The sequence below is a fragment of the Camelina sativa genome, chromosome 19 (assembly GCF_000633955.1).
Source record: "Camelina sativa cultivar DH55 chromosome 19, Cs, whole genome shotgun sequence".
In the NCBI taxonomy this organism is placed as follows: Eukaryota; Viridiplantae; Streptophyta; class Magnoliopsida; order Brassicales; family Brassicaceae; genus Camelina; species Camelina sativa.
In genome coordinates, this window is record NC_025703.1 from 13,386,810 (window position 1) to 13,410,174 (window position 23,365).

At 35.3% G+C, this 23,365-nt stretch overlaps 1 pseudogene; it reads left to right on the forward strand.

The window, feature by feature from the left end:
• LOC104766240 lies at window positions 4,423–8,504 on the forward strand (annotated as a pseudogene).

Below are 23,365 nucleotides of genomic sequence, written 5' to 3' on the forward strand. Positions count from 1 at the left end.
GTGAAAAGGGGTTTAAGACATTTGCAGACCTCATCTCTTGTTTGTTGCTCGCTGAGCAGAACAATGAGCTATTGATGATGAATAGTGCTTTGAGACCTCCGGGTACAGCTCCATTACCGGAAGCTCACAAGGTTGACATGGCAAAGAAAAAAAATCCCAACGAGCCTAAAGAGCCAAAAAGAGACTAAAGAGTCTAACTATGTCCATAGGGACAAGTGTGGTCGTGGCCATGGGAGAAGTGGACGTGGTGGTCCTGGTCGTGGTACCTATCAAGGACACAATTTTGGTGGTCAAGGTCGTGGAAACCGATTCGGCTTCGGCCGTGGTCGGGGTAGAGGCCGCGGGCAATTTAAACCGCAATATAAGACCAAGTCCACTTGCCATAGATGTGGTATGTAAAATCATTGGGTAAAGACATGCAAAACTCCTAAGCACCTTGTTGATCTCTATTAAGAGAGTTTGAAAAAGAATCCAGAAACTAACCTGGTTCATCTCGATGGTGAAGAAGATTTCAACCATGAGAATGATGACCAATTGGATTATAAGACTTCAGATTGTCTAGGAGAGGATAATTAAATTTAAAATTGTCTTGGTTTAATTTCTATGTTTTATGCTTTGAATTTTATTGAATTATGATTTTGGTTTAAAATTAATTATATTATTACCTTTAAATATGCATTTGATATGCTTTTATGGCTAAAACATAAATTCTTGTCCATTTGAGAAATGGCTGAGGACAAAAATATATTTGTGGTGGATAGTGGATTAAGCCACACAATTTTGAAGGATAAGAGATATTTTGCAAAATCTCATTATGAAAAATGCCAATATTAGCACAATAGCGGGCATAGCAAGTTTAATTGAATGCTACGGCCAGACACATATTTTATTACCAAATGTCACACATCTTGAACTAAGTGATGCATTATATTCACCCAGCTCAAAGAGAAGCTTATTGAGTTTTAAAGACATTCGTTTGAATGGTCTACATGTTGAAACTAATGGTGAAGGAAACCAAGAGTTCCTATATATTACTGAAATCACCCAAGGCCATAAGAAAGTCCTAGAAACTATACCCGCACTAGCCACTGGTCTTTACCATGCTAAGATTAATATGATAGAGGCTAATTTGGCAATGAATAAGATGTTCAATGAACAATTCACTTTATGGCATGACCGGCTTGGCCATCCGGGTTCTAACATGATGCGTAAACTAATTATAAATTCAAATGGGCACACTCTAGAAGAGAGAATAGTTATTCCTAAAAATCTCACGTGTGTAGCATGTACACAAGGGAAACTCATTATAAGGCCATCACCAGTCAAAGTAATTAAAGAGATTTTCCACTTAAGACTATACGTCTAGACAATGCTGGTGAATTTACATCCCAAGCGTTTAATGAATATTGTATGTCCATGGGGGTAAGTGTGGAACATCCCATGGCACATGTACATACACAAAATCGATTAACTGAATCCTTTATTAAACGTATTCAATTAATTGCTCGACCATTACTCCTAAGGTCGAAGCTTCCTGTGTCGGCCTGGGGACACGCAGTATTACATGCATCTGAACTTATACGCATCAGGCCATCTAGTGAGCATAAATATTCACCATCCCAATTATTAACGGGTCATGAGCCAGACATATCCCATCTAAAGACATTAGGGTGTGCCGTTTATGTACCGATTGCATTATCACAGAGAACTAAGATGAGACCTCAAAGGAGGATGGGAATATATGTTGGATATGATTCTCCCACCATTATTAAGTATCTTGAGCCAACTACGGGTGATTTATTTAAGGCATGATACGCGGATTGTCAGTTTGCTGAATCCGATTTTCCTATGTTGGGTGGAGAGAAAAACAAGCTGGTTAAAGAATTATCATGGAATAAAACATCCTTAAATTCGCAAGATCCTCGAACTCTAGCATGTGATGGAGATGTTCAAAAGATTATTCATTTGCAAAAGCTAGCTAATCAATTGCCAGATTCCTTTGCTGACCCAAAGAGAGTAACAAAATCGTACATACCAGCTTGTAATGCACCAGTACGTATTGATGTTCAGAAGGAACACAATAATCAAGTTGCTACAGAGTCTAAGTCCCGTTTGAAACGTGGTAGACCATTAGGTTCCAAAGATAAGAACCCTTGGAAATCTAAGAAAGGTGCAAATAAAACCGAGCTTAAGGAAATGATAGACATGGCCGCGACAAATCCTAAGGTACCGAATGAGGTTTGGGACGCTGAACCTTAAGGACCTGAAAGTATTGATAATAATGAGATCTCAATCAATTATATCATGTCTGGAATACAATGGAACTGAAAAGATGTCGACATCGATGAAATATTTGCATGCAAGGTAGCACTTGAGATAAATGAGGATCATGAACCCACGTTTATATTAGAGTGCACTCAAAGTAAAGATTGGTTAAAATGGAAAGAAGCCATTGACGTGGAGTTAAGTTCATTAAAGAAAAGGAATATGTTTGGTCCGATCTTAAGGACACCATTCGATATAAAGCCAGTTGGACATAAGTGGGTCTTTGTAAGAAAGAGAAATGAGAGTAATGAAATTGTGAGATAGAAGGCACGGCTTGTATCCCAGGGATTCTCTCAAAGACCAGGAATAGATTATGAGGAGACATACTCCCCTGTGATGGATGCAACGACTTTTAGATATTTACTACGTCTGGCTATAAGAGAAAAATTGGATTTACGGTTAATGGATGTTGTAACCGCATACTTATATGGTCCACTGGATAATGAAATTTATATTAAATTACCAGAGGGTATTGAGCTCAAAGATAAGAGGGGTTCTCGAGAACAATACTGCATAAGGCTAGACAAATCCCTTTATGGACTGAAACAAAGTGGGCGAATGTGGTACAATAGACTAAGTGAGTACCTAGCCAAAGAGGGCTATAAGAATGATCCCTTCAGTCTATGTATTTTTATAGAGAAGTTTGCAAACAAAGGATTTGTAATCATAGCAGTATATGTAGATGATTTGAATATCCTAGTAACCTCTGGGGAAATCGCCCAAACAGTTGATTATCTCAAGAAAGAGTTTGAAATGAAAGACCTAGGTAAAACTAAGTTCTGTTTGGGATTGCAACTTGAGTACATAAATAATGGAATCCTTGTGCATCAAATGACATATACTGAAAAGGTACTCAAGAGGTTTAATATGGACCAGACTCATCCATTGACTAGCCCAATGGCTGTAAGGAGCTTTGATTTGGATAAAGATCCATTCGGTCCAAAGAAGGGCGATGAAAAAAGTTCTCGGTCCAGAAGTGTCATACCTCAGTGATATAGGAGGGTTAATGTTCTTGGCTAGCCACACTAGACCAGACATATGTTTTGCCGTGAACCTCCTAGCTAGATTTAGCTCTTGTCCAACTCAAAGGCACTGGAACGGTATTAAACATGTATTGCGTTACCTACAAGGAACGATAGATTTGGGTTCATATTATACTAACTATAACAAAGAAGTTTTAGTTGGTTTTGCTGATGCATGTTACTTATCGGATCCACACAATTCAAAGTCTCAAACCGGCTATGTGTTTACTCACGGTGGTACAACGATCTCATGGCGTTCTATGAAGCAGAGCATTGTGGCCACTTCATCTAATCATGCAGAGATTTTAGCAATTCATGAAGCCAGCCGTGAGTGTGTTTGGTTGAGGTCGATGACTCAACATATCAGGACAGATTGTGGAATGGCCGAAGACAAAGAAGCGACTGTTATATATGAGGACAATACGGCCTGCATCGCACAGCTCAAGGAAGGATATATCAAGGGAGATCGGACGAAGCACATATTACCTAAGTTCTTCTTCACACATGAACTACAAAAGGCCGGAGAAGTTCAAGTGGTGCAAGTTCCGTCATGCGACAATTCAGCCGATCTCTTCACCAAGTCTTTACCGACATCGACATTCAAGAAGCTCACGCACCAGATTGGAATGCGGAGACTTAAGGACTTTTAGTGATGCTTAGAACAGGGGGAGTAATGCGTGTTGTACTCTTTTTCTTTCACCATGGTTTTGTCCCAATGGGTTTTCCTAGTAAGGTTTTAATGAGGCAGCACCTCCAAGCGCATTACGGAGATCTCTTAGCATCAGCACGGTTATGTCATCTAAGGGGGAGTGTTGTAAAACACCTGGAGTGGACTTCCATAACCGGCCCGTATACGGTCCGTACACAGTCCATGTACGTCCAAGACAATAAGGCCCATCGGCCACCTCCTTTGTACTAAGTCGGTTTAGTGTTTCATAAAGTGATAAGGTCTAGTTTACAACAAAAAAAAAATATAGTTAGTGGGAACAATGATGAAATTTACTAAAATATAGGGAGTCATTTTGTAAAATCCAACAACTCTATAGAAACGTCAAACGTGAATTACAAAGTTTTTTCCTCCTCTGTCGCAAGTCGCAACTCTTCTTTGCTAAGGAACCAATAAATATAATCTCCCAACTGTGTTTGAATAGATCTTTTTCTCTTATCGCTTCTCTTTGTTTTGTTTGATAAAAACTTCAATCATCCCGAGATTTTGTTTTTATATATCTCTCGATCGATTCTACTCCTAAAGGTTGAAGCTTTATCTTGTGGGTTGTGTAAAGTTTCCACCTTTCGTCGTCTTCTCTCAATCGTGTATATCTGAATCTGTGAGAAATGGGGCAACAGCAATCAAAAGGTGAATTGCTGTATCAGCAAGTGAGTTATGGTAACTCAGAAGGGATTCGAACTCTTCGTCGAGATGGTGCAGACCTTGAGGTTTCTTCCAATTTCTGTTAATCAAATTCTGGTTGGATTAAATCGAAAATTAGGGTTTTTACAGGGGGACACACAATCGTGTTTTGATTTCGTGTGTGTGTGTTTTTGGGATTGTAGTGGATGGATAGAGAAGGGAAAACTCCATTGATCTNCCCGTAACTTTAATATGCTGTTGACATGCAACCTCTAGTTTTGTGGATGTTGATTGAATTTTATTCTGGTGGATAGTCCCAAGCCGCAGGAAGAAGAAACGAAGGGCCTGCGCCTCCCACGGGAGACGTGGGCCTCAAGTAGTTAGGCGTAAGTCTACCCTGTTTAGTTGCTGACAACTATCCTTAGTTTGCTTAAGAATGTTTTTGACCTCCATGTTTTAATGTGCCAAAATTGATGTATCTGTTTTAACTGTTCTTGCGTTACAAATTTTTTTTTTCAGTGAATAGAAACATCTAATCTTGTCTCTTTTCCTTACAGAANCTAATGCCCAAACTGAACTTGTCGGTTTGTAGTTTATATACGAAATAATGGAAGCTTGAGTAGCTGAGTCAATCCTAAGTTAGGCTGTCGGTGACATTGTTATGTTGTGATACTCATTGAAGTGTTACTTTGTCTAGTTGCAGCTAGTGGAATGTATGAATATATTTTTGATTCTTTTGAAAGGTTCCATGATCATGGTTTTGGATTTTGAAACCGTTATGTGATCATCAGAAAGAAGTTTTAGTTTTAGAGTATGGTTGAGCTAATGTGTTCATTTTTTCTCTTCAGGTCGTCATGCTGGGACTCCTCTGCACCATGCTGCAAAAAGAGGTCTTGAGAACACTGTTAAGCTACTTCTTTCGCACGGTGGTAAGTGTTTGTCCTCTTTTACAACTTGATCAATTTGAGTTTTATAATTTACTTATGGTGTCTTTTATCTCATTTGGCGTATCCCATTTTCTTGCAGCAAATCCACTTGTTCTCAATGATGATTGTCAGACACCACTTGAGGTCGCTAGAGTCAAAGGGTTCAGCAATGTCGTACGTGCAATTGAAGTATGTTTCAAATACCTGTTTGATTATCTGCTGGTAGCCAACTTGTGAAACCTTTGTGGATTAATAGTCTTTTAAATTGTGGATTCTGTAGTGTCATATCTGCTTGTTCTCTGGTTGGATGCGTGAATTTTACGGCCCTACCTTTCTTGACTTATTTGCTCCGCAGCTTCTTTCAAGAAGAGTGTGAGTATCCATCCATTGAACCTCACTCTTATCTTTCTTTCTTGTCATGGAAAATTCAGTTTCTTTTCACTGAATTCTGAGGATTATATTTCTGTTATGCACATGACTATGAATCTTCTTTAAAACTTGATTTGCAGATGGGCAGTCATCGTACCAACTGGTTCAAGAAACGCTTCAAAACCATTTAAGTTGGAGCTGGTTGTATATGCTAGTCTGCAGGTATGATCATCATTAGACAATGACGTGTAACTTTCAATGTTTTTAAGTCTTGCATATTTGGCTAATCTGTTTATAAAACTGGTCTGATTTAATCAGGATGCACAGCCACGCACAGTGATGCCTTTGTGGAAAGCAAACTTGGAAGAACCAAAAGGGAAGCAGTCCGATACTTCAGTGATGATTGTTGATAACTCCACAAGTAATTTTTCCGGAACTTTAATATGCTGTTGACATGCAACCTCTAGTTTTGTGGATGTTGATTGAATTTTATTCTGGTGGATAGTCCCAAGCCGCAGGAAGAAGAAACGAAGGGCCTGCGCCTCCCACGGGAGACGTGGGCCTCAAGTAGTTAGGCGTAAGTCTACCCTGTTTAGTTGCTGACAACTATCCTTAGTTTGCTTAAGAATGTTTTTGACCTCCATGTTTTAATGTGCCAAAATTGATGTATCTGTTTTAACTGTTCTTGCGTTACAAATTTTTTTTTTCAGTGAATAGAAACATCTAATCTTGTCTCTTTTCCTTACAGAAACACGTCTTAAACTCGCACCTTCGACTGAAGGTGACACACAACAGCTAAAGTGGTTTTGTGATGCTTGTAAAGGGATTCCACAGGTAATGTCGAAAATAACATCCATTAGGTTTATTGAGATTTCTTGTTTCGTTTCTTCCTTACTGAAACTTACTTGGAACATATAATATACAGCCTATGCATCCACCGGTGTTTCTCCAAANATTTAAGTTGGAGCTGGTTGTATATGCTAGTCTGCAGGTATGATCATCATTAGACAATGACGTGTAACTTTCAATGTTTTTAAGTCTTGCATATTTGGCTAATCTGTTTATAAAACTGGTCTGATTTAATCAGGATGCACAGCCACGCACAGTGATGCCTTTGTGGAAAGCAAACTTGGAAGAACCAAAAGGGAAGCAGTCCGATACTTCAGTGATGATTGTTGATAACTCCACAAGTAATTTTCCCGTAACTTTAATATGCTGTTGACATGCAACCTCTAGTTTTGTGGATGTTGATTGAATTTTATTCTGGTGGATAGTCCCAAGCCGCAGGAAGAAGAAACGAAGGGCCTGCGCCTCCCACGGGAGACGTGGGCCTCAAGTAGTTAGGCGTAAGTCTACCCTGTTTAGTTGCTGACAACTATCCTTAGTTTGCTTAAGAATGTTTTTGACCTCCATGTTTTAATGTGCCAAAATTGATGTATCTGTTTTAACTGTTCTTGCGTTACAAATTTTTTTTTTCAGTGAATAGAAACATCTAATCTTGTCTCTTTTCCTTACAGAAACACGTCTTAAACTCGCACCTTCGACTGAAGGTGACACACAACAGCTAAAGTGGTTTTGTGATGCTTGTAAAGGGATTCCACAGGTAATGTCGAAAATAACATCCATTAGGTTTATTGAGATTTCTTGTTTCGTTTCTTCCTTACTGAAACTTACTTGGAACATATAATATACAGCCTATGCATCCACCGGTGTTTCTCCAAACAGAACCATCTGCTCCACCACCACCATCAGAAGATGAACTAGCCATGGCAATGAACGCCTCACTTCATACTACTACGAGTGATCCATCAAATCTCAGTCACCATTCCATCAACCAAGCAAGTTCCTCATCTGGTCCAAGCTCATCAACAGCACCTCCTCCTCGCTCAGGAAAAGCAAGCGCCTTTGATTACAATAGCCATGGAATTGGCATCGTTCTAGAATCTTCACCATCAGCTCCTCCATTGACAGAAGATGATATAGCAACTGTAGCAGAAGGTCCGGTTCATTACCCATCAATCGACTCAACACCAGTCGATGTCCCATCTGCTTCTTCTCTTCCAGCTACAACAGATGGTGAAAGGAAAGAAGACGGGAGCACTGGAACGTGTGCGATATGTCTGGATGCTCCATCTGAAGCGGTTTGTGTCCCGTGTGGACATGTCGCTGGATGCATGTCTTGCTTGAACGAGGTCAAATCCAAGAAGTGGGGATGTCCCGTCTGTCGCGCCAAGATCGATCAGGTTATTAAGCTGTACCGTGTCTGAAAATAGACAGGTACAACAAACTCCATGAGAGTGTATCTATCTTTCAACCATTGAAACTATCTCTATCAAACAACCAAAATCAATACCTTATTTCTCATAATCAAAAGCTAAAACAATTTGTTTATATTTTGGAACTTTAAAAGCAGTCCTTATGTTCTGTATATATATGGTTTTGGACGAAAGGAAGAATGTAAAAAAGAGTGTTATGTTATGAATATTCTATATTGTATGGATGCTCGGCCTATTAATAGATCTGGTGTATAACCTAAAATTCTAAACCCCTATGTTCTCCGTGGATGGTGTCTCCGATCTCAACGTCTTCGGTTTGATCGAGATAAGTATTCATAATTTTGTACTCATCGTATGCTATGTCATAACGTGGAATGAATAATTATGTACTTAATCATGATCACCCTTTACCTTCCACTGGTTTAATTTGTAAAGGTTTAATTATGTACAGATCCATTAATTACGACATTACAAGATCTATTTAATTTGTATTATGTAATTATGTATGGTTCTCACGAACTGAAAACATTATTATTTTATTGTATGGTCAATTTAATCGTGTGTTCTGAATTTGAGTAATGATTTGCTCCATATGTTGATTTATTACGAGATTGACATAGGATCAATTTCTATGCTTACTCTGATCGATTAGATTATGCTTATTCATTCATTAGGATTCGTTGGGATCGTACATACATAGGCATAGTTTATTATGCTACTCGTTCATTTATGAAATCTTAAATATATTTATACAAAAAAAATTGTGATTTGACTATATATTTCTTACTGTTTTGAAGTAAAGGATCTAACATAGAGGATTATTAAGCAAAGAATCGTTAGAGGAAAACGGCTCTACTGATCGAGTATATGATCGGCAAACTTCCGCTAAAATCTATAGCCAAGGTGTCTCGAATTCCAATCATTCTTTCTATTGAGATAAGTATTTTTCATGTTTAAAATATCTCTCACGCTTATAGTTATAGTTAGCCTCTGCTTGGAGGGGTTGGGCAAAGTTGCTTGGACCAAAAATTTTACGCTTATAGCTAAGACCAAAAAATTTATTTTACTGTTTTTAAAAAAAAAAAACAAAACCCCTTTTTTATGAAAATTATATTAAAAGAGGCCTATAATTTTTTTTTTGGTGTGAAATATATCCCAAATATAATATATAAATGTGATATATATATAGAGATATATATATACACATATTTTTAAATACATTTAATAAAAGGTCCCTAATATATATATATATATATATAAAGATATGATGCTTAATACTTATTTAACATTCATTTATATGATTGTTATAATTTTTGTGAATTACTTTATTTATTTAATTACAAAATTAAATTAGATATAATATCATGATGAAATATCATGATGAAATATTTTAAATCATATCTCCAACCTTCTTTGGTGAATAAATTGAAAATTTAGTAACAAATTATTAAATAATGATTATTGATCATGTTTTTTTGGCATCACTTCTATGAAGAGGTTTAAGACCAAGAATATGACCATAAAAAATCAATAGTTCTTTAGAATAATCTAAAGAAAGTAAATGACTAAAAGCCTATAAGAGAATATATACAAACAACTTAATTCCACTTATAACCAAGATTATAATAGAAGATAATATCATTGTTGGAAATATATTAGAGAAAATATATTCTATTTGTCACAAAATATTGTTGTCGTGTAAGACACAATATAATGAAAAATATTTTTAAAAAATATTATAATCTCATTTTTTTGTCACTGTGAAAATTATGAGATATTGATGTAAATCACATCCTATTTGCTTGGTCTATTCATTGAACTGAATATGACTTTATGCAAAGAAAAAGAAAATGCCAAATCAATGATAAGAAAGTTAATATAAAAGTGGTTATAAATGTGGGTATGATATATATATATAAGGTCGCGGTTAAGTCCACTAGTATCTCCACTATAAGTGAATAATAAGTACATGAGGTACTTATCTCATCTATATATGATGATGATGAAAGAAGTTAGTGTGAGACAATTTCCACTATTCTACTACAATAATAAGTAGTAGAAAAAATATTGAAAGCTGTTGAAGAGTGTATCTACTATTGTTTATGAAACACAATTTGATATTAATGTGTTATAGTCTCTCAAGTCTCAAAGTTAAAAGGTCTAAGATATAATACATGACTCAGTTTGAGAATGTTATTGATTACAGAGTGGGATTCAAATCGAGATTGATAGACATGAAGTGTCATCATCTCGAAGGGGAGAATTCATGAATCCCACATACAGAGGTGATGGAACAAATATAAGATTATGTTCACACCCAAAATGAGTTTAATCACTCATATGCAAAAGCAAATCTTGAGGATTTGAAAAGTAATCATGTTGAGACAATATGCGAAGAAAATATTTTGAAATCATAAGTATTACCCAAGGCAATAAAACTATTTTAGAGATTACATGCATAATCTAGAAGATAAAATGCTTTGTGAAAATCTCACTGTTAGGCATGACCGGTTAAGCCATTTTGGTTCAGTAGTGATGCGAAAGAATAATAAAAAATTTCTGAAAAGATTCATTAGAGAACCTAAAGAGTTTTCTTTGTGATTTATTATGTGTGCTGCTTTACAAAGCAAACCGATTATATGGTTTTCACCGACCCCATGAATTTGGATAATGTCAATTTTCTGGTATGTATACAAAGCGATATTGTGGACTGATCATCCACTATATATGTTTGTTATTAACTTGCAACATGGAGTTTGCGAGAGTATTTGGTTAATTGACAATGGTGGTGAAACCATGCCAAGTAATTGACATAAATGACTCTATATGTCAAAGTAATTCGCATCATGCCAACGAATAATCATGAGTACTCCCTCATTACAATTGGTTTGTGTCAGAAACCAGATATCTTCCATCTAAATATGTTATACATGATGGTTGCTCCACCACAATTGTATAAGATGGAATTTGAAAGAATGTTGGAAATATGTTGGATATGAAACTCTTTTAAAGATTGAATATCTCGAGAATTTGAGTCTCAAGATGCAAAGACTGTTTTAGTGAGTCAGTTTTTCCAACATGAGGGGGAGAAAATAAACAGCTGGTAAAAAAATTATATTGAGAGAAATTATCTTGATCCTCGTACTTTGAAATGTGCGCTAGAAATTGAAAAAGATAATTTATTTGCGAAGTTTAGCAAATATGCTAGAAGGCATTTTCTGACCTTGAGTGACAAAGTCACATATACCAGTTCTGCTCCAATTAATATCAATGTCCTAGAAGGATAAGATCAACTGCTAGTATAAGTCTAAAGATCGCATGAAGTGTGATAGACTTATGGTTCCAAATATAAGCATCCTCGGTAAAGAAAAGGAGCATAAATTAATATGGCACTGGGGAAGCAGAGAGTTATGTAAAATCTCTAGAGGATATCTAGAGACAAAGACATGAGTAAGAAAGAGATTCAGGTACCTGAGAATCATAATGAAAATAAATCTCAACAAGTTGAGTCATGTCTCGAAAGAAAAGGAACCAATAAGAAAATCGACGTCGTAATATGTTTGCATGCTGTGTTGCAGTTGATTATGTTATGGATTAAAAATCGAGGATCGTAAATCCGCGGTTAATAGAAAAGTTGAAATTGTACACAAAGAATGATTGGTTAATCATTGAAAGAAATAACTATAAAATAGTTCAAGTCTCTTAAAGAGATAATATTTGGACTTGTAGTCCTTACACTTGAAAGTGTAAAATGAGTGGGACATAAGGGGATCTTTATGAGAAAGTACATGTAGTAGTACAATGATTCTCATAAATATTTGATATTTATTATGAGAAATGCACTCTTATATGGTGGAAGCAATTTTATAGATCCCTTATGAGTTTGAAAATATGGCAAGACTTGATTAGTCTATTTATAAGGTTTTCATACTATAAAAAATATCCCTTAAAGTAATTATCTTGCTAATTATATTGCTAGAAGCAATACTTTATAGTTCTCGAGAATATTGTAAAAGCAAGAAAAAAGTCTTGATGTTTTTTGACACCTTTGGAGAGAAAAAGGTGAGAGTTTATCTCTATGAGAGAATTCTGTGTGTAGATCATTGTTGTTGATCTTAGGGATCTCATAGTGGGTTGAAAATAAATCGGGAACAAGCTAAGAGAAGAACTTAGGGTTGTGTAAATCCGAGATTCAACACTCATTGTGATTGTGTTCAAGAAAGTTTAAGGACGTAGGCTTTTACTGTACCTCGTTAAAAGAAAAATTATATGTGTTTCGTGTCTCTTCAGCACTTACAAGTGGTTCTTGTTAAAAGAAAGGTAAAAAAACAAGTGCGAAATATGTTGATCATGAAAAGATTATCTGATCTCCAGTAGAGATTTCATATACCAATACCAAATAATATATGGAGAAATAATCAGTGATGAAATATTACTCCTGAAAGATGGAGAAATCAGATTGTGTAAGATCAAATATTTCATGAAATTTCTTGAGGTTACAGATTTGACATCTGATGAGAGAGATGTTATCTCAAGATGCTTACATTATCTTGCATAGAAAATTGGTCTTGTAGTACCATACTAAGAAGAAGAGTTGAAAGAGAAAGTTTTACAAGGAGAGTATGAATAACTCTTATGTATAAGATGATTGTTTGGAAGATTGTATGATTTGGACTTAAAGTTCAAATAGATCTTCTATATGAAAGGGGTTCAAATGACTTGAAGTTCAATGACCCGAGAGAATATATGATGACCATATGAGTTCTGTTTATAACAGTTCAGAAAAGATGATATATATGATCATAATGTATAACCTGAAGATGATGCTTTCAGGGGGAGAAATATGATCAAGCGTGGTTGTACTCTTTTTCCCTTATCATGGTTTTTATCCCATTGGGTTTTTGCATGAAAGGTTTTTAACGAGACAACGAAGAACACGCGAAATATAAACACCTGAAGAGGAATATTATGATTCCAATGGTGAAAGACTATCATCTTCAAAGTCTTTGATATACATTGATGAGATCGTGAGAGACGAAGATAATGATCAAGATGAGTCATCTAAGAGACCAACAGCTTGTAGAAGAATGGTGATGTACGGTGATATACATGTCCTACAAATTTGTTCAAGTGAAGATTTGGCGAACCATTTACCAAGGTGTTTCCAACCACTACTTTCAAGAAGCTACTTCATCATATTGGTTCGGTCATCTCAAATATTTCAAGTGATGTACTCAAGAGGGGGAGTAAAAGCGTGCTGCACTCTTTTTCCCTTAACCATGGTTTTTCCCATTGGGTTTTCCTGGTAAGGTTTTTAACGAAGCAGCATCTTATATGCGCATTTTGGGACTATATTTTTATAATGGTCATCCAATGTGGAGTGTTATGAATATTCTATATTGTATGGATGCCCATTATCGGCCCATTAGTAGATCTGGTGTATAACCTAAAACCCTAAAATTGTATCACTATATATATGTTATATCTTATGTGATAGATTAATAATACAAGAGAACAATTCCTGAAACCTCTTGTTATACCATGTTAATATATTTATGTTTCTATCTATTTTTCTCAGATTTATAGTCGTAGTTACATTCGAAAATTACTAGTGAGCTAAGTCTTAAATATAAAAACTCTTCCCTCCTCCTTCTTCCCTCTTTCCTTTGCTTTACGCTCTCATCTCAAAGGTAAAGTTTATGATTGTTCAATTAGATGTGGGGGGAGCTAAAGTTAATGCTTCAACACCTGGTAAATTCAAGATTCTTTACTTAGTTCTCGGAATTGGATCATTTAGAGATTTTTTATGTATTGCCCTGTTGTCTATTCAATGACTTGAACAACTTCAGCTTCATTTATAATGATGGAGTCATTAATCCCAAGTTAGGATCCATATGCCATGAATTGTTGTGAACGTGAAAGTGTTTGGAGTTTGGAGTTTAAAATTGGATCTGTGTTGGAATTTCACTTCTAACCTCTCTTAGGTTAGATCTCTCTTCTCTATATCTCACTAGATTTCGTTTGTTTAGTCTAGAGACAAGAAAACATTTTTTCTTTAGCTTCTACATTGTTAATCTTGGATAAGTGTTCTCTTACAACCATACACCTCTTTTATACTAATGCAACAATCTTAACCTAATTACTATACTAACCAACCAAACTCACATATGTTATTGGGCTTATTTCACTTGAGGCCCAACAGCCTTCTTTGTCTTTCCTTCATCTTCTTCTTTCTTTCAACGTACAAGCACAACATCTTCTTCTTCTCTTTCTTACGCTTTCTTCTTCATGTCTATTCTCACTCTTCTCTCTGTTTCTCTACTTGCAGGATTAACCAATTAATCAACTTCCAACACTCCCTCTTGATTCATTTGGTTAATCCCCAAAATCCAAAATTAGGAATTTGAATCTCATGCTCTATGTTCTCTCTGGTGATTCGCCCCTCACTGTACAGATCCTTTTCACGACAATGGAACCAGTCTCTGGTGAGTTCTATGACTCCCTCATCATTTTAATGACCGCAACTTCTCCAATTTCTTTTGGAGCCTTCACTTTCTTAAGAGTTGATTCTTCTCTGGTCTTCATCAATATCACGCTTAGATTTTTTTTTTTTTTTTTTTTTTTTTTTTTTTTTTTTTTTTTTTAAAAAAAAAAANCACTCGTCTCCCTCTTCAACTGAATCTTCTCAAATCCAGCTTCTTCGATTGCGAATTTAGTTGCCACTTCTTGACAGATTTACAATCTCCTCTCTGTTGCTTTTTCATTGTCTTTCTCTACAGAAACTTGCACATAGTCTCTGTCTTCCTACTCCCTCTTGGTGAATTTCTGTTTATCACACAACAACAATTGGCTTACCTCTTCAAGGCATTCATCTTGTTGCTTCTTCTACTCTTTCACCGTTTATTCTCTCTCGGTTGTTGTTGCCAATCTCTGAAATTGGTTTTCTTGTGTTCTATAGGCTCTTGGGTTTTCTTCACACTCCCGCAAGCCTTCTCCAAGCCTCCTCCGTGAGTTCCTTTCTCACGTCTCTGCTAGTTGCTTCAACCAGCTTCAGCTCCCTCTAATGTGAGCATCATCTTGATCTGTTTGCGAATTTCTTTGTCACCTCTTGACATGTTTTCTTTGCTTTCTCCTCTGTTTTATTTTTGATCAATTCCTTGACCAAATTTCCTTTCCTTGCAGGTAACACTTCATCTTTGTGCTTAATATCTGTCCCTGCAAGTCTGATCCATGACCGTTCATCATGACTCCTCCGCAAGCTTCCTTACGTCTTCATCGGCCATTCCTTGTAGCCTTCTTTAGCTCCCTTCCAGGTGAGCTTTCTTCGTTCTCTTGTGTTTGGAGTGGATTCTCTCTTTTTGCTTTGCATTGCTTTTGCTTCTTCTCCGACATCTTCAATCATTCTTCTTTCACGATGTTGACTTAGCTCATTTGCAAGCTAGCTCTTTGAATCTCCCTCTTAGTCTGAATCTCTGTGGATCCAGTTTCCTCCTTTTGCAAATATATTTGTCCTCTCTTTGACATATTTTCTTGGCACCTCCTCTGAATCTCTTTGATCAATTCTTTGACCAATTTCTTTTCCTTGCAGGTAAGACTTCAGCCTTGTGCTTAATCTCTATCCCTGCAAGTCTCCTTCAAATGTTTTCGTGAGCTTCTCCTCTGTGCTTCTACAACCAGCTCTAGCTCCCGTTAAGGTGAGCTTTCTTTTGTTCTGTTTGGTGTCCTCTTCGATCACCATCTTGTGCGTGACTCTTGTTCAAACTCTTGTTCACGTCGTCAGCTCCCTCTCTTACGTAAGTCTCCTTTGTTCTACTGTTTGGTTTAAGCTTTGATCTTTCTCTTTCTAGCCAGTTCGTTGCTCCCTTTCACTCTTAGGTGAGCATCCTCCTTCTGGTTTTACATTGATCTCTGCTTCTCCAATAGTAGTTTGTGCCTTTCTCTCAACTTCAGGTATGCATTCTCCCTTTCTTTACTTTGAGTCTTCTTTGATCACCAAGTTGTGCATTTCCATTATCTAAACCATCACTTTGGTTGACTTTAGTCTGTTTGGTTCTTTTCACCATCACCTAAAGCTTTTCTCTAACCTCGGTCTATTTGGTTTTTCCAGAATCTCCAACACAGCTTGAGTAATCAAAAACTTTTTTCAAAACTTGAAGCATACCTCTCTCATCTTCAACCTCAGCCACAGATTCTCCCTCTTGGTTTGATGCTTCATAGGTTTGTTCTCAGCCTCAACCTTCTTTCTCAATTCATCCTTTTTGAATTTGAGTTTTTGTTGATATTTAAACTCTAATTTGATACACTCTAACCTTAGGAGACTTTCTTTCCATGGCTGCAGCCTCTCGCCAATGGTGACTAAGCTTCTATGCTTCAGCCCCATTCTTTTGTGACACATCCTCCAAGAGGATTACATCTCTTCTATTCTAGCCTTACACTCTTCTTTCCTGTGCAGGCTCCCTCTCTTCACCTAGGTTTTTCTCTAACCTTAGCTTTGGATTCTTGAATCATAAATCTCGACCGACTTTGTTAGTTTGATTACTTAAACCTCCACTTTGGGTTTTCTCTAACCTTGGCTTCTTTTCTCTTCTTGTTTCAGTTGGAGAACCACATGGATCCCCAACTTCATCAAGCATCTTTAAGCTTCACTTCACCATGTCAAAACAAGAATAGAAATCACCCCACAACTCTGTCTTCACATCCGCACTATCTCCATAGCTTCTTCCAGAGACCTCCTCGCCTTCTTGGATGCTCTTGAAGGTACGGTGTAAAAGTGTTTGTTGTAGCTGATGGTGCTCTTGTCACCACATCATTTTCCTTCTCTTCTTCTCTGACTCAGTCTCAGATAACTCTTCTTTCTTCTCTTATTTATTATTATTTTTTTTTTCAGCCTAACACTTTTCCTTGTGCAGACTTCTTCTTTTCTCACCCAACAAGCTTTGCTTTGAATAGCAGGTTGGTTGTCTTTCTCTCTTTGTCGTTTCTTCATCACGACTTTCTCTTCATCTCCCTCACAGCCTCCTTACTTGACTGCAGGCTTGCTCCATTGAGCAGCTTCTCTGGCTGCCTCTCATCTTTTGTCTCTCGGATCTGATGGTCTTCTCTAACAAAGCTCAGGTCCGTACTCCCTTCTTTCTCTTCTCCACTTCAGTCTTTCCTTGACTGATTTTTTCTCCCTCTCGGCCTCAACCCCTTCTTCTTCTTGCAGGCTCCAGGGATCTTCAGCTCTGATACCATGTTGGAATTTCACTTCTAACCTCTCTTAGGTTAGATCTCTCTTCTCTATATCTCACTAGATTTCGTTTGTTTAGTCTAGAGACAAGAAAACCTTTTTTCTTTAGCTTCTACATTGTTAATCTTGGATAAGTGTTCTCTTACAACCATACACCTCTTTTATACTAATGCAACAATCTTAACCTAATTACTATACTAACCAACCAAACCCACATATGTTATTGGGCTTATTTCACTTGAGGCCCAACAGCCTTCTTTGACTTTCCTTCATCTTCTTCTTTCTTTCAACGTATAAGCACAACATCTTCTTCTTCTCTTTCTTACGCTTTCTTCTTCATGTCTATGCTCACTCTTCTCTCTGTTTCTCTACTTGCAGGATTAACCAATTAATCAACTTCCAACAATCTGGTGGCAGACAGTGAAATGTGTTTGGAGTTTAAGCAGCTAATGTTGTCATTTTTATTTTTCTCTTCAGCTCCACATGACTACAAGTCTACACTCCTCTGCAACAAGCTGCATTGAGAGGTCTTGAGAACACTGTAAAGTTACTTCTTTTGCACCGTGGTAAGTGTTTGTTTGTTATAATATTTTAACAACTTGATGATAATGAGGTTCAGTATCTACTTATGTAACTGATCGTGTCTTTATTTTCACACTTGTCCATGTCCCATCAGCTTCTTCTCTTCCAGCGTCAACAGATGTTGGTAACAACGAAGCTGAGAGCAGTAGAGAGTGTGTGATATACTGATATGTCTGGATGCTCCATCTGATGCCGTTTATGTCCAGTGTGGACATAGCCCGGGTTACATGTCTTGCTTGAAGAAGATCAAAGCCAAGAAATGAGGATGTCCGGTATGTCGCGTCAATATCAGTATGGTTTATGAGACTGTTTCAAAGTCCATGGGACTATTTTTTATCCTTCATTATCCGTGTGAGATGTAAATTTTTTTCAACCATTGAAACTAAAATTGTCTCTATTGCTCAACAGAAAAAATTCAATACACTCCTAACTCGTTGTCTTACAAAAGCTATAAACAGTTCATATGTTAGTAATGAGTATTGTTGTTATATTTAATCACTCTTTAAATTATTGTAATGAATCCGAGATTGGTTCCAAAAAGCAAGAACAGCATAATTAATCATTGTACGGAAAAGGTTGGATGGGTTAATAAACTGTTTGTGTTCATATACTAACTTTTTTCCGTTAATTACTCTTTTCTTTTCTACATGCCTAGCTAGCTCCTTGATTCACAATAAGTACATTGAGCAATTATTGTATGTCCTCAATTCAATCTTATAGAAACAAAGATGGGCATTTTAATTAGCTACATTTCGAGGATGAAACATATAACTTTGTCATATCTATAGTTTTGTTATTTTAGAAAATTACAAAAATTTAGCACTATTGATTACTTGATATAAAGTTGTAATATCAGAAACCACAATAGTATCTTAATAATATATTGTCAACTTTTCTAAAAGAGAACAATGATTTATATATAAGAGGATTACATATTCAATGGAAAATTACTACTTTTGTTTGGAAATTAGAGTGAAATAAGTGGGCTAAAAGATAAAGATATCCCCACCACCAAATGTAGCATAAAGAGAAGCTTCATGTCATTGCTATTAATGGCATCAACTATAGACTAGATGTATTAAATAAATAAATAAAAACAAACAAAACTATAGAGTACATGTCTAGCTAACAACTAATAACTCTCATACTAGATTTTAACCCGCGGTACACTACGGGATAATTTTTTAATTAAAATAAAATAAAATTAAGTTGTATTATTTTGTTAATATTGTTTGTTTTGTACCGCGGGTTAAAACTATACAATTTTATTTTGATTGACTAAAATTTAAAACTATACAATTTTATTTTGATTGACTAAGATTTAAGTTGTGGATACTGCGGAACAATATGCTTTTTTTACATAATCGTAATTTAATCAATTTTTAGATATATCAAATATTCTAATATTGATGGTGTTAATAAAATAATGAAACGATGATTTATTCGTGTTGTAACATCAAGTTAATAATATTTTAAATTAAGTAAATATCAACTCAAACCCATCCCGCCATATGACTAAAAGAATTAAATCAAAATTTTTATATATATAAAAGCTAGGTTTAGAAGAAAATATGAAAGTTGTAACAAAATTGTTGTGTTATGGAGGAGAATATATATAGGTAATGCCAAGTTTCATATGTTTGTAATTAAGCTACTATGGTAGGTTTATTCATATTTCTATTAATAGCATATAAATTAGAAAATAAACTGCAAATCTTGATATTGCCTACATATTATAAAATAATAGTGCAAAATTATTATTATTATATATATATATATATAGATATATATTTTTTTCATTTTCGAGGTTAATAACTATATCTATAAAAATTCTATTAAATCATAAATGATAAATTTGGAAAGTTTGAGAAATAAAATAAAACGAAAGCAAAAAATAACCCAACTTTATTCTTCTCAATCTTGACCTTAAGGTCTTAAGTTTATGTGGTATTCACATCCTTCTCCTCACCATCTTTGATTTAGGAGCTTCAAAAGTTAACCAGTCGTCAATCATATTTCTTTTTCAGTTTTCTTCAACTCCATTGGTTGAATACACATTAGTTAAACATCACACAAAAAAAAAAGTAATGTTGATAAATAGATAGACGTAGTATATTAACTTACTTTTCACCCTTCATTTAGTTGGCTTGTTGTTTGCTTCAAGAATCTCCATCTCCTAAATGGAGACACTTGACCAAGCACATCTAGACATGAAATACAATACAATATAATTTAGCCGATAGTATAATTTGCTTGTAATATATATTAACACCCATATGGTTTTTTTAAAAAGTACTTACCATTCAAATATATGTAGGGATTTAGATCACCACTCAGAATTTTCTGAAATTATAATTAACCAATGGGGTCATTAAGTTTACCACATTTTTGTTTAGAAAACCCAACTTGTAGAGACTTGCATGAGTAAGACCAAAAGTCTCGATGTATCTCTATTCACCAACAGGGAGGTGAATGGCGCACCAAAATCCTTTTTCAATCTTGAAACCCTAAAGTAGAAAAGAATAACCAAACAATATTAGAAACAACAAAATGTAAAAAGAAAGTAATAATAACAATGAAAGGAGGAAAAAAAAAGTAGCAAATAACAACATTTTCATCCGCCCAAACTAATTCTTGTAATTAAAACTTTTTTTTGCTTGTGGTATATATAGAGGGAGAGTTTATCGTGTTTGATGAGATGCAAGTGAGAAGTATTTATAATGTTTTGGCAAGAAAGTAGGGTTTTGGGTGAATATATACAAAATATCTTGCCTAGCAAGTGTACAATAGAGCATATCACAATTTCGAAAATATTTGACTAAAATTTAGAAATTAGTTATGCAATATTTATGGAATATGCTAGTAATTATGAGTGTGAATGTATATTATGTAAAATTTCCATTTGTGTACATGGAAGAAAATTTGATTGACTCCATATTATTAGCACTTCAGATTTTTACAAACAATCTTTAATATTGTTTGCCTTTTTTGCATGATTTTCTGGGCAACAAATATCTTTTATCTGATCCGATTCGATTTGCAATCGACTGATATTAATGCAATCGCTTTTAGGAATATAGGCTGTTAATCGATTGCATCATTGAGATTTGTACAGATTAAAGGAATCAAATGTGAAAGATTATGGTAATAAAATATAATTGTATTGGTCGATTTCTTAAATTGAAGTAATTTAGTGCATTGAATTGTTTAGGGACCAATATTGCAAACTAATAATGTAAATAAACAAAATTAAAAGGGTAGAACCCAAAATGTACTTCAAAAATGTATATATAGATGTAAGGATCGATTAAAATAATTTTTCATTCTAAACTAACTGATCCATTTTTATGTTAAAAACATTTTAATGATCTTAACTTAATAAGCTCAATAATTAAATATAAAAGAAGCAAACAATTTACATAAGTTAGGGTTTATTTTTAGTTACAAATTATACCAAAAATATAACAATACGTGAGTCGATTGAAAAAGGTAGTTTGTACAATCTACCAGACTTCGACTGTTTCATACATTTTAGGTATAGAAAATTAATAATTAGCGTTATCATGTATTCTGTGAAAGTTTGGTCAGTTGCTAAATGATGCAACTTTAAGAAAATTAGACGTCTACTTTGTTTTTATACAAGAGAGAGAAGATCCAAAAAGAAAGAAACCAAAGTGAAATTTTTTTTTCACATGGTCCACAATGACATGAAAATGGAACAGTATAGATTTGATTGATTGACTCAACATTTCTCCTTCCTTTATTAAGTAAAAGTAAAACCATTCAAAAACACACTCCACTGCTCATTATTTTCCCTTCTCTGTCCCCATCCAGTTTTGTACCTCTGCCACAAGTTAACCCTTGCCCCTAACTTCTTTCAGGGGTTATCTCGTCTATTCATTCCAGGTGTTGTCCACTCACACCAAGAAACCAAAAAGCCATCGTCACTACTATATTCCCCCTCTGCCCACCCCTACTCTCCTCTAATTAGTTGATGTATCACTTGATTTGATTCCATGTTTCTCATTTAACTATAAACTACTGTATTTGTCTAGATTTGTAGATGAGTGTGGAAATGAATCATTATAGGTTATATAGCTTATAAGTTAGTTTGGTTTAATTCAATTTTTCATGCAATTAATTTTGGTGTAAGAGACCATTCTATTTCGTTGGAGTGAGTATTTGTGGCTACTCTTATTCCGTTATTCTCATAGATTATAAAGTATTGTTTGAAGGACCATATGGAGCAATACATATGTAGATGATTTTATTCCGCTGCAAGGTATCAACACTATACTTGCACTATCGAGCCATGCTGTAAAATGTATATGATCTGGATATTAAAACTGAAAAATATATGATCATAAACAGATTACGTAAACGTAAGAAATTAAGGGCATAGCTCAACGTAAGAAATTAAGGGCATAGCTCAACGTAAGAAATTATGGGCATAGCTCCTATCCATGTAACTAGCTAAGATAGGTTATTTCCTTCTTCTCCGGTCCAATATATCAAGGAAGTGGCGCGAATCAAAAATTTGTTCTTAAGAAAGTGCCAGTGGTGTATTAACTAAAAGAAGTGCTGAGAATAAGTCCACTGAAAATTGTGTATGAGTGTCCAGGGATAACCAAAGAAAGGTAACCGAGGAGTGGTGAATAATTTACTTGTAGAGTTAGGTCAAAGATTCACAGCTGATTTGCTACTATACCTGACCTTGTACAAAAAAAAACAAAAAAACAATAATGCAATTAAACATTTGAACCAATAAAAAGTAAGAATACTAGGTGAAAATTTATATCTTGTGTACAGAGCCGGCCGTAAGCACAAAAGCAGCTGCTTGCGGCCCGATACTTATAAATAATCTTTCGGCCTTAAAATTAGCAAAATTCTTTATAGTGTAGTGGTAAGGAACTACAAAAAATTGTTGGAGGTCTCTGGTTCGACTCCATTTACAGTCAGTTTTATTAATTTTGTTTGATTCATTAAAGATAATCGGCCAAAAAAACTTTGGGTTTGTGGCCCATATAATCTGTGCGACGGCTCTGCTTGTGTACTACTATTTTATATAACATTTTCAACCATACCCCTTTAATCTTCATCCGCCAAAACTATTCAAAGTCTTCTTACACAACAATAATGATTTAAGAGATATATCATATACGTAATGTTAGTTGTGTTTAACTCAATCTCTATAGTCAAAATTAAAGCTTGCATTATTATTTATTCCACTGTTATTAGTCAAGCAAAAGATTATATGATATTTAAAAGAAAAATATACATTTATA